The sequence below is a fragment of the Ochotona curzoniae genome, unplaced genomic scaffold (genome assembly GCF_017591425.1).
Source record: "Ochotona curzoniae isolate NIBS_2020 unplaced genomic scaffold, NIBS_Ocur_1.0 scaffold_4701, whole genome shotgun sequence".
Taxonomy (NCBI): Eukaryota; Metazoa; Chordata; class Mammalia; order Lagomorpha; family Ochotonidae; genus Ochotona; species Ochotona curzoniae.
This window is the reverse complement of record NW_024467122.1, coordinates 49518620-49534996: the sequence shown is the minus strand read 5'-3', so window position 1 is coordinate 49534996 and position 16377 is coordinate 49518620. Positions and strand designations below refer to the sequence as shown.

General features: G+C 47.2%; 1 protein-coding gene across 1 annotated transcript in view; it reads left to right on the top strand.

Annotated features, from left to right (window-relative positions):
- The first annotated feature begins 5225 nt into the window (after positions 1–5225).
- INO80 (INO80 complex ATPase subunit) overlaps positions 5226–16377 on the top strand; it is a 114933-nt gene continuing 103781 nt past the window's right edge. Inside the window, exon 1 of the mRNA XM_040969963.1 lies at positions 5226–5534. The gene's annotated coding sequence lies outside the window, so the exon portion shown is untranslated. The remainder of the gene's footprint in view (positions 5535–16377) is intronic.

Sequence of the window (16377 nt, the reverse complement as noted above, 5' to 3'; positions counted from 1 at the left end):
ATATGGGATCCCAGTGCATGCCAAGCGAGAACTTTAGCTGTTAGACCACTGCGCTGGACCCCAGATTTATATATTTTTGTTGAAAAGGCAGATTTATGGAGAGAGGAGAAACAGAGAAAGATCTTCAGTCCACTGGTTAACTCCTCCCAAATGGTTGCAACAGAGTTGGACTGGTTCAAAGCCAGGAGCCAGGAACTTCTATTGGATATTCCATATGGGTACAGGGGCCCAAGCACTTGGGCCACCCCTCAGCTGCTTTCTCAGCAGGGAGCTGGATCAGAAGTAGAGCAACCAGAGCCCAAAAATGAATGTTGGCACTGCAGGTGAAGGTTAACATGCTATGCCACAGTGTGGGCCCCAGTTTGTCTTTTTTTTTTTTTTAAAAGATTTATTTTTATTATTTTTTGATTGGAAAGGCGGATATACAGAGAGGAGAGACAGAGAGGAAGATCTTCCATCCGATGATTCACTCCCCAAGTGAGCTCAACGGGCCGAGATACTATGCCTATCCGAAGCCAGGAGCCTCTTCCGGGTCTCCCATGCGGGTGCAGGGTCCCAAAGCTTTGGGCCGTCCTCGACTGCTTTCCCAGGCCACAGGCAGGGAGCTGGAAGGGAAGCGGGGCTGCCGGGATTAGAACCGGCGCCCATATGGGATCCCGGGAGTGCAAGGCGAGGACCTTTAACCACTTGTGCCACCGCGCCGGGCCCCAGTTTGTCTTTTCTTACTCAACATGGTTCTCTGAAGGTTCTAGGCTGTTGTGTTTACCCCATACTGCTTCTCACGTGAATAGGCTCCACGAAATTGGATCTGCCCTAGTTTAGCCATTCTTCTGTGGAATGAAATCCGGGTTATTGCCAGTTTTTTACTATTACGAAAAAAGCTGCTATCAACAGATCTGTGTGTGAACATGAGTCTTCATTTTGTCTGGGAGAAAAGCCCAGGGGTGCAGTTGCTGGATCCCATTCTACACGCATGCTTCCTTTTCTGAGGAACTCTCCAGACTGTTTTCAAAGTGACTGCCCCATTTTGTATCTCCCTGACCAGACTGACACATCCACAGATATCCACAACAGATACGGCTGGTGGCAGTCTGGACCAGCCTAGTGGCTAAAGCCCTTGACTTGAATGCACCAGGATCCCATATGGGCGCCAGTTCTAATCCCGGAGGTCCCACTTTCCATCTAGCTCCCTGCTTGTGGCTGGGAAAGCAGTTGAGGACGGCCCAATCCCTTGGTACCCTGCACCCGTGTTGGAGACCTGGAAGAGCTCCTGGCTCCTGGCTTCAGATCGGTGCAAAAAAAAAAAAAAAAAAAAAAAAGTACTCGCCTTGCACACATTGGGATCCCGTATAGGCGTCACTTCTAATCCAGCACCCCTGCTTCCCATCCAGCTCCCTGCTTGTGACCTGGGAAAGCAGTTGAGGATGGCCTAAAGCCTTGGGACCCTGCACCCACATGGGAGACCTGGAGGAAGCTCCTGGCTTCTGGCCTCAGATTGGCGCAGTACCGGCCGTTGCAGTCACTTGGGGAGTGAACCATTGGACAGAAGATCTTCCTCTCTGTCTCTCCTCCTCTCTGTATATCTGACTTTGTAATAAAATAAATAAATCTTTAAAAAAAAAAAAAAAGGGCCCGGCGGCGTGGCCTAGCGGCTAAAGTCCTCGCCTTGAGCGCACCTGGATCCCATGTGGGCGCCGGGTTCTAATCCCAGCAGCTCCACTTCGCATCCAGCTCCCTGCTTGTGGTCTGGGAAAGTAGTCGAGGACAGCCCAGAGCCTTGGGACCCTGCACCCGTGTGGGAGACCCGGAAGAAGTTCCTGGACCCTGGCTTCAGATAAGCATGGCATCAACCGTTGCGCTCACTTGGGGAGTGAATCATCGGACGGAGGATCTTCCTCTCTGTCTCTCCTCCTCTCTGTATATCTGACTTTCCATAAATAAATAAATCTTAAAAAAAAAAAAAAAAACTTCCTGCCCAGCGACCAGAAAAACCCTCGTTGCCTGCTATCCCATCTGATTCCTCATCCAAGTACCACCCCTGTGTGTCTGCATTTCAAACCTTCTGTTCACTGCTTGGGCAGTATAGTAAAGATGCTAATGCTAGCATGCTTGGTATCTGATTTGTGTAGTTTCAAGAGCTCCAAGAGAGGTGACCCCTACCAGTAACAGAATGTGGACAGAGAAGGTGAATGTAGCTTTGTAAGTTGTCCAGGTTGTTCACTGCATGTCTGTTAGGATAACTTATATTGTTGGTGAAGCTGGGATATAGGTCTTCAGTTTAACAGATGGACTTCAGGGTAATGACTATTTGTTTCTCTCAGGGTTTTGATTCAGACTGGACTGCCATATGGACTTGTCATTTGCTGCTTTCTAGCTGGGTCTGTTAGCATAAAACTTGGTTGATAAAGGAGAGATCCTGTCCCCGGAGTCTGAGCATGGGAAGCCAGAGACCAAGCAGCTACTGGGGAGGCCAAGAATAAGGGCGCCAGAATGACAGAAGCACGTGAGCAAGTGAGAGAGCGCCTCCCTATCATGGGCTCATCTCCGGCCATTGCAGCCACTTAGGAAGTGTATCAGCAGACAGATCTTTCTCTCTGCACTTCCTTCTCTCTGTAAATCTGCCTTTCTAATAAAAATGAATAAACCGAGCCCTGTGCGGTAGCCTAGCTGCTAAGGTCCTTGCCTTGAACGTGCCGGGATCCCATATGGGCACTGGTTCTATTCCTGGTGGCCCTGCTTCCCATCTATCTTCCTAGACTTGTGTGGTGTGATCTCTCTTGCACCCCACAACTCCACCATGGAATATTCACCCTGAAACACAAGCTCTCTTTCCTGGGATGGGGATTGGACTGTCTTCCTGGGAAAGGAAGGAGCTAACCAATTCTCTGGTTTCCCTCCCTGCTGCTGAAGTTCTGAGCAGAGAGCAGCTAGGAGATGTCCTGGGAGAAGGAAGCTAAACCCAGGGCACTTCTCCGCCCAGACTCCTGCTTCCCTGTCTGGTCCTCCGGAAGGCTCCAGAGAGAGGCCAGTCATGGCCTGTGACCAGACCCCGAGTCTGGATTATTTGGACCTCAGTGTATGTGTCATTGTCCCTCCTCCACCCCAAGGCTTTTTCCTGGAGAAAGCAACAGATGGCTCCTAATCTAACTTCATTTTGTAACAGATTGTAGTATAATTTAAGTTTAAGAGTCCTCTCACAAAGCCTGGGGGTTATGGTGAAAGGCAGCTGGGAGGAGACTGATGCAATCCTTGGATACATAAAGATAAACACAAGTTGGCCAGTTTGCACTGGAGAAAGGTAGAAGATGTGACAGGTGTGCCTCTGGAAGGTGGGAATCTCACAGTTAACCTTAATAGTGATTTCTTTGAAAAAATCATTTAAATTATCATGTGGAGCCTTTTCTGATCATGAGCAACTTTTTAAAAAGCATTATTTATTTTTATTGGAAAGGCAGGTTCCAGAGAGAAAGAGAGACCTTAGAAAAAGGGCTTTGCGGGAATCCCATTTGGGCACCAGTTGGTGTCTGAGCTGCTCCACTTCCAATTGTGCTTTGGAAAGGACAGAGCAATAGCTGGGTGTGTCCAAGGAAAGGCCAGAAAACGCTGCCAAAACCTGTTACCGCAGGAAACAGTGACTACTGATAATACCCAAGCTGGGGGTCCTGAGAACAAACAGAATGGGAAATGGGGTCTTTCACTTACTTTTTTAAGATTTTATTTTTATTGGAAAGGCAGATTTACAAAGAGAATGAGTGTGGGCACGGCGCGATGGCGCAGTGGTTAAGGTCCTCGCCTTGCATGCTGGTCGCTGGTTCTAATCCCGGCAGCTCCACTTCCCATCCAGCTCCCTGCTTGCGGCATGGGAGAGCAGTCGAGGACGGCCCAAAGCTTTGGGACCCTGCACCCGCGTGGGAGACCCGGAAGAGGCTCCTGGCTTCGGATAGGCATAGCGCTCACTTGGGGAATGACTCATCGGATGGAAGATCTTCCTCTCTGTCTTTCCTCTCTGTATATCCGCCTTTCCAATAAAAAATAATAAAAATAAATCTTAAAAAAAACCAAAAACAAAAGCAAGCAAACAAACAAAACCAAAGAATGAGAGACAGAAAGATCTTCCATTCAATGCTTCATTCCCCAAATGGTCTCAACAGCTGAAGCCGATCTGATCCTAAGCCAGGAGTTTCCTCCAGGTCTCCCACGTGGGTACAGGGTCCCAAGGCTTTGGGCCGTCCTCTGGGGCTTTCCCAGGCCACAAGTAGAGAGCTAGATGGGAAGTTGAGCAGGTGGGACACACATTGGTGTCCATATGGGCTGCTGAACCATCATGCCAGGCTGGTGGTCTTAAAAAATATACTTATTTAGGACCCCATGCAGCAGCCTAGTGGCTGAAGTCCTTTATAAATGGTCACAATGGGCAAATAAATTAGAGGGGGATGGAAGAGTGGAAAAAAGGGAGAAGACAATGCAAACGGGTGCACCCACTGTTACGGGATGTGAACGAGATCACGCCAGGTTCACACTTTTCAAGCTGGTACAGGCCTTTTTATAAGTCAATGATTTGCTAATGAGAGGCTCTGTGGCTGTGACAAGGGAGTGGCGTTACCCCTAACAGGTGTGTGTGCTCCCAATTCCCAGGTCTTCCCTAACTATGCCATCTCACCTAAAGGGAAAAACGTCAACTGGGTCCTCTATGGAGCGGCGTGACACCGCGAGGAATTCTACCCTCCAGTCCCCGAGGAGTCCGAAACACCAGCCCGAGGCTGCCTCTCCCCTCGAGTGCCTTTAACTCAGCCTCGGGTCACCCCTAGCAAAGCTCAGCCGGCACAATCCACCATTCCATGCATCCCGGGCGGTTTCGATTGACGGTACTTCCGGGAACTGTAACCTTTCTCCGGCAGTTGCCCCGCGGACAAGGTATCGCGATATTTGCTCGCGCGAGATCTGCTTGCTCACTCTAGCGACGACATCCTCCTCCTCCTCCCCGCCGCCTTTCGGCAATCTTCGCCAGTCCCAGCCCTGACCAATCTGCATGCAGATGTTATGGATCAGGGTCTGCCCCCCGAACCCCGGTCCGCGCGGGGCGTCAGGCGGCAGCGGCGGGGTGCGAACTGCACGAGGTCGACGACAACCGTACTGCGGACGGCCACGGGCTGGCGACGGGCAGCGAGCGTGGGCGGGGCGGGGGTACGCCAGCCGAGTAGCCGCTCGATTGTTCTGGCCTGGCTATGGCGCCTCTCCTCCCCCCCGCCATGGCTCCCCGTGTCCCTGCTCCGCTCCTCTCAGTGAGTGAAAGTGGCCGCCGCCGCCGCCGGCCCAGCGCCCGCAGCCGCCTCAGCGCCGCCGCCATCTTGGGGTCCCAGGAACCGCCGAGGGAGCGAGCTAGGAGCGTCCACGCCCAGCGCAGTCCCCGTCCCACGGCCTCAGCGAGCGAACCGCGTCTCCACCGTCGGCGGGGCGACCCCCCCCCTCCGGACCCCGCCCGCACCCCGCCCCCCCTCCGCCGCCGCCGCGGCGGCGGGGCCCGGCGGCCCGAGGTGAGGCGGCCCGGGCGGTCGGGCGGCCGGCGGGCGGAGGGGGCTCGAGTAGGCCTCGTCGTGCCCCTCTGGCCGGGCGAGGACTGGGCCGCGTCTTAAAGGGGCCGTCGCCCCCGGCCCTGGGATTTGTTGGGGTTACTTGAGAGGATGGGTGTGGACTCTCCCCGCGGGGTTGGGACCTGGGATCTGGGCCTCGCCCTGTCCCTCTTAGACTCCTGGAGACCAGGGGTCATGCGGTGACCTCAACTCTCTGAGGAAGCCCGTGGGGCGCTCACACGTGGGGCGTGTGATCGCCCAGGTGCACGTGGGACTCGGTGGGGCGGTGTCGGGCTAACACGTGTGTGGGTTTGGGGACGGGGAGGGGCAGGGCGGGGGCTGGTTGGGCTCCGATGGGAACCCGTGGAGGGTTTGGTACTTGTCATCTGAAACAGACGAAATCTCGGGGTTTGCTCCTGTGTCCGTTCCTCGGGAGCAAGTTGGGATACGGATCGGTGATGCACGCTGCACAGCGATGTTGCCCGGGGGCAGGCCCACACGTGCGCGGGCTTCAGGGTGTGTGGGTGACACCCCCCACCCAAGCTGGCTTTTAGAGGGGGCATCTAGGCAAGTGTCATCCTATTCTGACACCTCTGCTGGAGCTTACTAATGGAAAGTACTACTTCCGTGATCGCCAGGAAGCCCCCTAGAGTCTGGGAGTGATAGAGCCCGGAAAGTCAACCTAGCTGGCCTTCTAATTCTCACACTGTTGTGTGGGTTCCTGTTCTTGTACTTATTAGGAATAGGAGGGGGAGCCTGGGGCGGGACCTAACCAAAATCACAGGTAACCAGCTTGGTCTGCTGGTCGCTGACTTTTCGTGATTTCCTTTCCCAATAAAAAGTTCATAGTTAAAGCAACTTACCAGTGGCAGCCTTTAAAATTTATTTTTAGGTAACAGCTTTGTTGAGATGTGATTTACATACCAAAAAATAGAATCCTTGAAAGTATAGAGCTAAAAAAAAAAAAAAAAAGAAAGAAAGTGTAGAGCTAAATGGTTTGGGAAAAAAAAAAGGGACTTATTCATTTTCACTTGAGAGACAGATGTGGATCCAAAACCACAAGCTTCTTCCGGATCTCCCACGTGGGTGCAGGGCTCAAGGTCTTGAGCCATCCTCTACTGCTCTCCCAGCACATAGGCAGGGAGCAGGAAGTGCATCAGCTGGGACATGAACCTGGGCCCAGAACGGATGCTGGCACGGTGGGCAGAGGATTATGTTACCAGAAATGCCCGGTGGGTTCTTTCCTCAGATCAGTATAGAAATAAGAAGCTGGAATCTGTTGCAGACAGAAAAGTTTATTTTCAAAGGGACCGGGAGAACAGGGAAGGGGAAAGCACCTCCAGAGAGAAAGCCAGGAGGCAGAGTGCCTCTCAAAAGGAGACAGGGAGAGACGCCAAAGGTTTGAGGAAGGGTCTTGGGATTTTAAGCATTCCCTGACCCCTTGTCCTTGGGTGAGGTAAGGTGGTCTGTTAATCAGGAAATGGGTGGGCAATGTTGCTGCGCCCGCCTGAAGGTGTGGCCAAGACCTCAGCGTGATAAGCCACTTCATCATCCTTTTAGTGGCTTTTTCACATTCAGAGTAGTACAAGGCGGTATCAGTGCTGTTTTAACTCCACTCCAGAAGCTCCTTATCCATCAATCCCCATTCCTTTTCTTCAAGCTCCTAGTAACCACTAATCTACTTTTTGTAGATTTACTTAGCACGTTTATTACTTTCCAGATTTATTTATATATTTTAGAGATTTATTTACTTATTTGAAACAGTTACAGGGAGAAGAAGGAAACAGAGATCTTTTACTTATCCAAGTGGCTACAGTAGTGAGGGCTGGGCGAGGCTGAAACCAGGCGCCAGGAGCTTCTCCGGGGTCTCCCAGGGTGGCAGGGACCCAATGCTTGAACTATTTTCTGCTGCTCTTTTTTTTTTTTTTTTTTTTTAATATTTACTGGTTTTGTTGGAAAGTTAGCTACACAGAGAGGAGGAGAGACAGAGAAGATCTTGCATCCACGGGTTCACTTTCCAGATGGCCACAGTGGCTGGTGCTGACCGGATCTGAAGCCAAGAACAAGGAGCCTCCCACATGGGTACAGGGTCCCAAGGTCTTGGGCCATCCTCCACTGCTCTCCCAGGTCACAAGCAGGGAGCTAGATGGGAAACGGAGCCACTGGGATTAGAACTCATATTAGCTCATATTAGCTCATATTAGAACTCATATTAGCTCATATGGGATTCTGGTGCATTCAAGGCGAGGACTTCAGCCGCTAGGCCACCATGCTGGGCCCCATGACATGAATATTTTTAATGATTACATTTTATTATTAGGCCCCAGCATGGTGATTCAGAGGCTAAACCCTCACCTTGCACGTGCTGGGATTCCATACGGACACCAGTTTGTGTCCTGGCTGCTCCCCTTCCCATAAACCTTATCTGTCTTTTTAATACAAATTAAACAAATCTTAAAGAAATTTCATTATTTTACTATGTTCTTTGCCTAAGTGTGTTGATTTTAATGATTTATTTATACTTAAAGATTTATTTTTGGGGGGATGGCAGACTTAAAAATATTTATTCTTATTGGAAAGGCTGATCAAATTTATAGATGGTCTGCTGGTTCAATCCCCAAGTGGCCAGAATAGCCAGAGCTGAGCTGATCTGAAGCTAGGAGCTAGCAGTTTCTTCCAGGTCTCCCACGTGGGTGCAGCTGCCAAGGCTTTGGGCCATCCTCTACTGCTTTCCCAGGCTGCAAGCAGGGAGCTGGAAGGGAAGTGGAGCAGCTGGGATATGAACCCGGCAGTTGCAAGGCAAGGACTGTAGTCACCAGGCTACTGTACCAGATGCCTTGTGAAACTTTTTAGGGAAATAGTTTTGGAACACAAGTGATTATTTAAAGTTATGATAAATGAAATTAAGAATAGCAAGGTGACAATGTGTTGGTCACAGCAGCAGATCATCAGCAATGGTGCAGTGATTTCACTTAAGAAACATTTGTTGCGGTATCATGGAGGCAAAGTATCATAACAGCTTGATGGTTAGTTAAATCTGTAGATACAGGGTAAGGAAGGAATGCTTGGTGTCTTGTGTAAAAGATAAAAACTTATAGAGAGAAAAAAACCCATTTATTTAAATTTTGGATTTGGAGCAGTGGCATAACAGACTAATCCTTCCAGGAGAGGGCTGTGGTCCTGTTTTGGTGCCTGTTCATGTCTTGGCTGCTCCATTGTGATCCTCCTCCTGCATGGGAGACCCAGAGGAAGCTCCAGGCTCCTGGCTTTGGATCACATTACCTTTGGCCATTGTGGCCACTTGGGGAATGAACAAGTGGATGGAAGATCGATCATTCTCTGTCTGCTTTTCTGTAAATTTGCATTCTAAATAAAAATAAATGTTAAAAAAAGAGATTTAGGGGCCCGGCAGAATGGCCTAGCGGCTAAAGTCCTCATCTTGATTGTGCCGGGTTCCCATATGGGCACCAGTTCTAATCCCAGCAGCTCCACTTCCCATCCAGCTCCCTGCTTGTAGCCTGGGAAAGCAGTTAAGGACAGCCCAAAACCTTGGGACCCTGCACCCGTGAGGGAGCCCTGGAAGAATTTCCTGGATCCTGGCTCCGGATCGCCATAGCATCGGCTGTTGCGCTCACTTGGGAAGTGAATCATCGGATGGAGGATCTTTGCTCTGTCTCTCCTCTGTATATCTGACTTTCCAATAAAAATAAAATCTTAAAAAGGAGATTTAGCTGTTTCATTTTATTTTCAAGGCATATTTACAGAGAGAGCAAGAGGATAAGACAGTCTGAAGGCAAGAGCCTGGAGTTTCTTCAGGTATGGTTTCCCATTTGAGTTTAGGGGCTCAAGCACTTGGACCATTCTCTCCTACTTTCCCAGGTGTATTACAAAGAGCTCGGCAGGAAATGGAACCGCCAGGACTTCAACTGGTGCCTGTATGATAATGGAACTTTAACATGTTAGCATAGACATTCACAAAAATATAAAATGTAGGATGCTGGTTACAATTGGATAGATATAATAGGAAATTGTGTAGAAAAAGTTGATGAGAATTTTTGTTTAGTTTTGGAAGATTTTAAGAGTTAAAGAGGCAGAGATGGAGGAAGATCTTTGGCTTCCACAGCCAGCACTAGATCAGGCTGAAGCCAGGAGTTTGGGGCTTCTTCCTGGTCTCCAGTGTTTGCAGGGTCATCTTGTGCTGCTTTCCCAAGTGGTTTAGCAGGGAGCTGGATCGGAAGCGGGATAGCCAGGTCCTGAACTGGCGCCCAGATGGAGTGTTGACAAGGCAGGTGCCTTTACTATTGATATGTCAGGACAGTGAGAAGTTTGAATGTTATATCCTCATCAGAATTTTTTTTCAGATTTATTTGTTTTAATTGGAAAGACAGATCAGATTTACAGATTAAAAACCTCAGAGAAAGATCTTACATCTGCTGGTCTACTCCCCATATAGCTGCAGCAGCTGGAGCTGAGCCGATTTGAACTTGGGAGCCTGGAACTTTTTCTGGGTCTCCCACGGGTGTATAGGTCCCAAGACTTTGGGCCATCCTCTCCTGCTTCCCCAGGCCATTAGCAAGGAGCTGGGTGGGAAGTGGAGCAGCCAGGACATGAACCTGTACCACATAGGATCCCAGCACCTGCAAGGTGAGCATTCAGCCTCTTAGCCTTTGTGCTGGGTCCCCTTTTCATCAGAATTTGAATGAGATAGACTGTAACCTTCATAGGATACAAGTAAGCACAAATGTTATAGCCCTTGTGCACTAGTTACCCTAGTTGGTAACTTGTATATAATTTTTTAAAAAAACTTATTTCTATTGGAAAAGTAGATCAGATTTACAGGGAGGAGGAAGGCCTTCCATTCACTGGTTCATTCCCCACGTAGCTGCAACGCCTGGAACTAAGCTTTTCTGAAACTTAAGTACATCTCTGGTATCCCATATCAGTGCATGTGCCAAGGCTTTGGGCTATCCTTCCGACCTATGAACAGGGAACTGCATGGGAATTGCAACAGTTGGGCCATAAACCGGTGCTTGCAAGGTGAGGTTTCAGCCATTGTGCCATTGTGTAGGGCTCCTTGTATGTAATTTTAATATTGCAAAAACTGGTAGGTTTTCCCTTGTTAGAGATAAGGAAATGGAAACCCTTTGAAGTCATATTACTGCTAAATGGCCATGTTTTTGAAATTACAATCTTTTTGGTATCCCAAAAATATATGTGTGTATATATATATTTGAAGATTTATTTTATTTTTATTGTAAAGTCACATATACAGAGAGGAGGAGAGGAGTCAGAGAGGAATATCTTCTGTCCAATGATTCACTCCCCAAGTGACCGCTTAGGCCGGTGCTGAGCCAATCCAAAGCCAGGAGCCAGGAACTTCCTCCAGATCTCCCACACAGGTGCAGGGTCCCAAGGCTTTGGGCAGTCCTCAACTGTTTTCCCGGGCCACAAGCAGGAGCTGGATGGGAAGTGGAACTGCCGGGATTAGAACTGGTGCCCATATGGGATCCTGGTGTGTGCAAGGCGAGGAATTTTAGCCTCTAGGCCACCATGCTGGGCCTGTAAAAATATTCTGAAAGTGTTTTGTAGAGAATTGTGAGGTTAGTAATAAGATTCTTCATGTTGGGTCCAGCATGATGGTGTAGTGTTTGAATCCTTGTGTTGCACTTGTGGGGATCTCATATGGTTGCCAGTTCATGTCCTGGATGTTCTGCTTCCCTTGCAGCTCCCTGCCTGTGGTCTTGGAAAGCAGTTGAGGAGAGCCCAAAGCCTTAGGACCCTGCACCCGTGTGGGAGACCTTGAAGAGGCTCCGGGCTCCTGGCTTTGCATCAGCTTAACTGTGGCTGTTGCGACCACTTGGGGGTAGGGTTGAAACAGCAAATGGAAGATCTTTTTCTCTTCTCTCTGTACATCTTCCTTTTCCAATGAAAAATAAATCGTTAAAAAATAAAATTATTCATGTATAGTATGTCAGATATTCAATTATAAAAACATTGTGAAAAACTTTTGAAGTTTCATATTTTGAAAGGCAAATAGATTTTCTGTTTGTTGGATCCCCTCTCTGATACCTGCAACAACCAGGGCCAGGTCAGGCTGAAACCTAGAGCCAGGCACTCTGTGTCTCCTGCGGGTGGCAGGGACTGCAGTACAGAGACTCAACTACTTGTGGGTCGGAAGTACAAGTGTCAGGACTTGAACCATGATTCTTGTGTGTAATTAAAGTGCATGTGGGAGATTGTCTTATGTGTTAGATCGGAAGATGAGTGATAGTAATTGTAGTTGACAAATTGTACAGTAAAAAACCTTTGTGACTGAATGCTGTCCCTGTTAACAGATTTGAGGAGGGGGATAGTATAGTTTAGTGGTGGTTTGACTCACAAATGTTCATGTGTTGGAACCCTGATCCCTGGTGTGGTCTTGTGAGGTGATGGAGACTGTTAAAGGGGTTAGTAGTGGGAAGGTTGTTGAGGGTATTGCTTGAAGAAGTTGTCAGGAAATGTTTGTGGTACCTCAAGTTAGTTACCTAAGAGTTGTTAGAAAGGAGTGGCCCATCTTGGCTTGCTTCTTGTCAGGTGACCCCTTGCGTCTGCTTAGCCCTGTGTCAGACACTGTGAGATAAACATCCGGGAGACCTGTGGGAGAGCAGACACCATGCTGTTGGCATTTTCAGCTTCCTGAACTAAATAAACTCTCTTTATACATTACTCAGCCTCAGATATTTTGTTACAACGATGGATGGAATAATACAGTGGGTAATTGACTTGTCTATGTTAACTGACATGGTCATAGTTGACAACTAGCCTCAGTGGTCTCAGGAAATGGTTCTTAAATTTAAACCCCTTCTCTGCGTTATTTTTATATGTTTACAAGATTGTTAACACATTTTAAAAATACATTTGACATAAGAAATCTGTTTTCTGTTATTGAATTAAATTACAACTAAGGATAGTTCCAATGCTAATGTGTATGCCTATATTTGGAGTTGTAGGAAATGCTAATTTCAATAATAGGCAGCAAAAAATATATGTTTTTTTTCCCCATTTGCTTTCATGGTTTAAGAAATCCTGCCAGCCCAGTGTTATAGTTCAGTGGGTAAATCCTTACCTTTCAAGTGCCAGGATCCCATATGGGCATCTTTTTGTGTCCCAGCTGCTCCACTTCCCATCCAGCTTTCTGCTTGTGGCCTTGGAAAGTAGTGAAGGGCGGCCCAAAGCCATGGAACCCTGCACCCGGGTGGGAGATCCAGAAGAAGTTCCTGGCTTCTGACCCTTGTGGTTATTTCGCAGAGTGAACTAGTACATGGAAGATCTTTGTCTCTTTTTCTCTGTAAGTCTGATCTGCCTTTCCAAAAAAAACAAAACAAAACAAAACAAAAATCCAAAGTAAATTAAGGAAAAAAACCATGGGTCCTGGTGCCGTGGCCTAGCGGCTAAAGTCATTGCCTTGAACGCGCCGGGATCCCATATGGGTGCTGGTTCTAATCCCAGCAGCCCTACTTCCCATCCAGTTCCCTGCTTGTGACCTGGGAGAGCAGTCGAGGATGGCCCAAAGCTTTCGGACCCTGCACCTACATGGGAGACGTTGAGGATCTGGGCTCCTGGCTTTGGATTGGCTCAGCACTGGCCTAAGCGGTCACTTGGGGAGTGAATCATCGGACAGGATATCTTTGTCTTTCCTCTTTTCTGTACATTTCTGACTTTGCAATAAAAATAAATAAATCTTTAAAGAAATAAGAAAGAAATCTGCCCAGGGGAACTCTGGACACATAGTTAAGTTGATTGTTTGATTTATTTGTTTGGAAGGCACTGTGATACATAGAGATGGATGCAGGATGCTCTTCATCTGTTGATTGACTGCCTCAGATACCTACCACAGATGTGTCTGATGGGCAACCTGCAAGTCTGGAGCTCCGTCAAGGTTTCCAACTTTGGCTGGAGTCCAAGTACTTGTACTATTACCACTGCTTTCCCAGGTGCAGAAGCATGAAGCTGTATCAAAATCAGAGTACTTGGACTTGAAATTGAGCTGTGATGTGGGACAGTGTCCCACACAGTGACATAAACCCACTGTACCACACACCTACGTTTAATATTTTAGAGATCTTGTGTGATAGCCTGATGGTAAATCCTTATCTTGCATATGCTGGCTCTCCGATAGGCTCTGGTTTATGTCCTGTTGCTCCACTTCCCATCCAGCTCCCTGCTTGTGGCCTGGGAATGCATCTTAGAATCGCCTAAAGCCTTGGGACCCTGCTTGGGAGACCCGGAAGAAGCTTTTGACCTCTGGATTTGGATCAGTTCAGTTCTGGCCCCGAGAACCACTTGGGGAGTGAACCAGCAGATAGAAGATCTTTCTCTATGTCCTTGCTGCAAATCTACCTTTCCAATAAAAGGAAATAAATCTTGGGACTAGCGAGGTAGCCTAGTGGCTGAAGTTCTTGCTTTGCTTGTGCCATGATTTCCTATGGGCACCGGTTCATGTCCCGGTTGTTCCACTTCCTTCCAACTCCCTGCTTGTGGCCTGAAAAAGCAGAGCAGGATGACCTAAAACCTTGGGACCCTGCACCCGTGTGGGAGTTCTTGAAGAAGCTCCTGGGTTTGGATTGTCTCAACTCTAGTCACATGGCCGCTTGGGGAAGTGAGCCAGCAGATGCAAAATCTTTCTGTCTCTTCTTTTTTTTGTAAATCTGCTTTTCTAATAAAAATAAATAAATCTTTAAAAAAAAAAGTCTTAAAATTTACAGTTATTTTGACCCAGAAGCATGTTGGAATTGTGTAGTGTTTCCATCATACACATTTTAGGTGAACTTTTTGAAGAACTTTCATCTTTCGTATATTGATTGACACATTCTTTTATGTATTGGTCATAATCTGCCTTGCTAATAAAAGCAAAATATTCTGTTTGCATTGTAGTGTAGTTGAGCTCTACAGGATCTGGGCTTGAATCTTAGCTCGCACTCTTTTCTTGCATTTCCTTGTCAGTGATTTATTCATTGATTTAATTGAAGGCAGAGTTTGCGGGAGAAACAGCAAGATCTTTCATTCCCTACTTCCCAAATGGCCACAACAGCAAGAGGTAGGCTGGTCTAAAGGCAGGGACCAGGAGCTTCACCCAGGTCCCATATGGGTGCAAGGACCCACACTGGTGCTTGCATAACAGACTGTGCCACTGTACAACTGAAACCCCCCTTTTCCCCCAGATTTATTTGTGCTTATTTGAAAAGCAGAGTGATAGGAATAGAGAAGGAAATCTTTCCTCTTGTAGAAGATTCCCTCCCTAAATGGCTCCAGTATTTAGAGCTGGGCCAGGCCATTTCAAAATACGGAGCCTAGAACTCTGTGGTTTACAGGGATATATGTCCTTGAGCCGTTATTCTGCTCTCCCACATCTATTAGCAAGGAGCCAGATCAGAAGTGCAGCAGTCTAGATTGAACTGCTGTTGTGATATGAGATGCCAGTACTGTATGTGGTAGCTTAACTTGCCCTATCACAACACTGACCCCAACTATGTGATTTCAGGTTTGATCTGTAGCCCTTAACCTCCTTATCTGTTAAATTAGGATTATAGTAGTATATACTTTAGAGGATAATCCTGATAAATAAATGAGCATATAGCACATGTTGAGAATGACATGTAGAACATAGTGTTTTTCTTAAGCTTTTAAATTTATTTTTTATTGGACAGGCATATTGTAAAGAGAGAGGAGAGACAAAGGTCTTCCATCTGCTGATTCACTCCCCAAATGACTGCAACAGCCAGAGCTGAGCCAGTCTGAAGCCATTCATTGTATGTGAAAGGCAAAAAGAAAGAGACCAGAAGAGGTGGTTTTCTCCCAAGCAATTACCTTCTGTTGCTTTCCCAGGCATGTTAACAGGGAGGTGGATCCAAAATAGAGTAGTTGGGACATGAGAGTTGGAAATATGTGAGATAATCTATATGAAGTTCTTAGTCACATGACTGACATGTAGTAAATGTTCAATAAGTGTGCTTATTATTTAATTAAATTTTCACAGTCAGGCTGTTGGAACTCAGAGAAAATATCTGAGCATCACAACTCTTTAGTTTCTTTTTGTACATTTCTGTGCTGCTTTTTCAAGGATTGTGGTACCATGTAGTTAAGATTATTGCTGGCTAAAATGTTCTGTTTGATACTGTAGTAATAAATACGTGATATCAGGTGTGTCAAAGCCTATAGGACTGCAAAGCACAAAGGGTTAACTTTAATGCGTGCAATTTAGAATTGTAAGAGTTAAAGGGATTCCAGGAAAGAACAGTGCTTGTACAGAGAATGTATCACAAATGTGTGAAGCAACCTTACCAAAAATAAGGGGTAGGGCAGAAGGTGCCAATCTTGGTAACCTTAGAAACAACTGGGAGAGTGGTAAGACAAAAGCAATGGCATGTAAACATTGCATTGTAACTGACCAAATTTATCCTGTAGTGGTTCAGGTGAACAGTTCTAGTAACGCTGACAGGTATACTGCAGTTGAACAGTTATTAAATAAGTGGGTAGTGGGGTGACAGACTTCACATTGTTGGTTTGGGATTATACAGATGTAAAAGAGGCAGGTGACTGCAGTAATCCATATGGCGATGAATTAGAGTTGGGTACATCAGGACAAGTCCATGCTTAGTTTAGTATACTTACACATGGTTATGTATGCTATGCCGATCCGAAGCCAGGATCCAGGAACTTCTTCCAGCATGGTTACGTATAGAAATATATATTGTAGTGAAAGATGAACCAAATCCTTGAGATCTTGTACTTAATGTGGGAGACCTGAAAGAAGCTCCTGGCTTCAGAC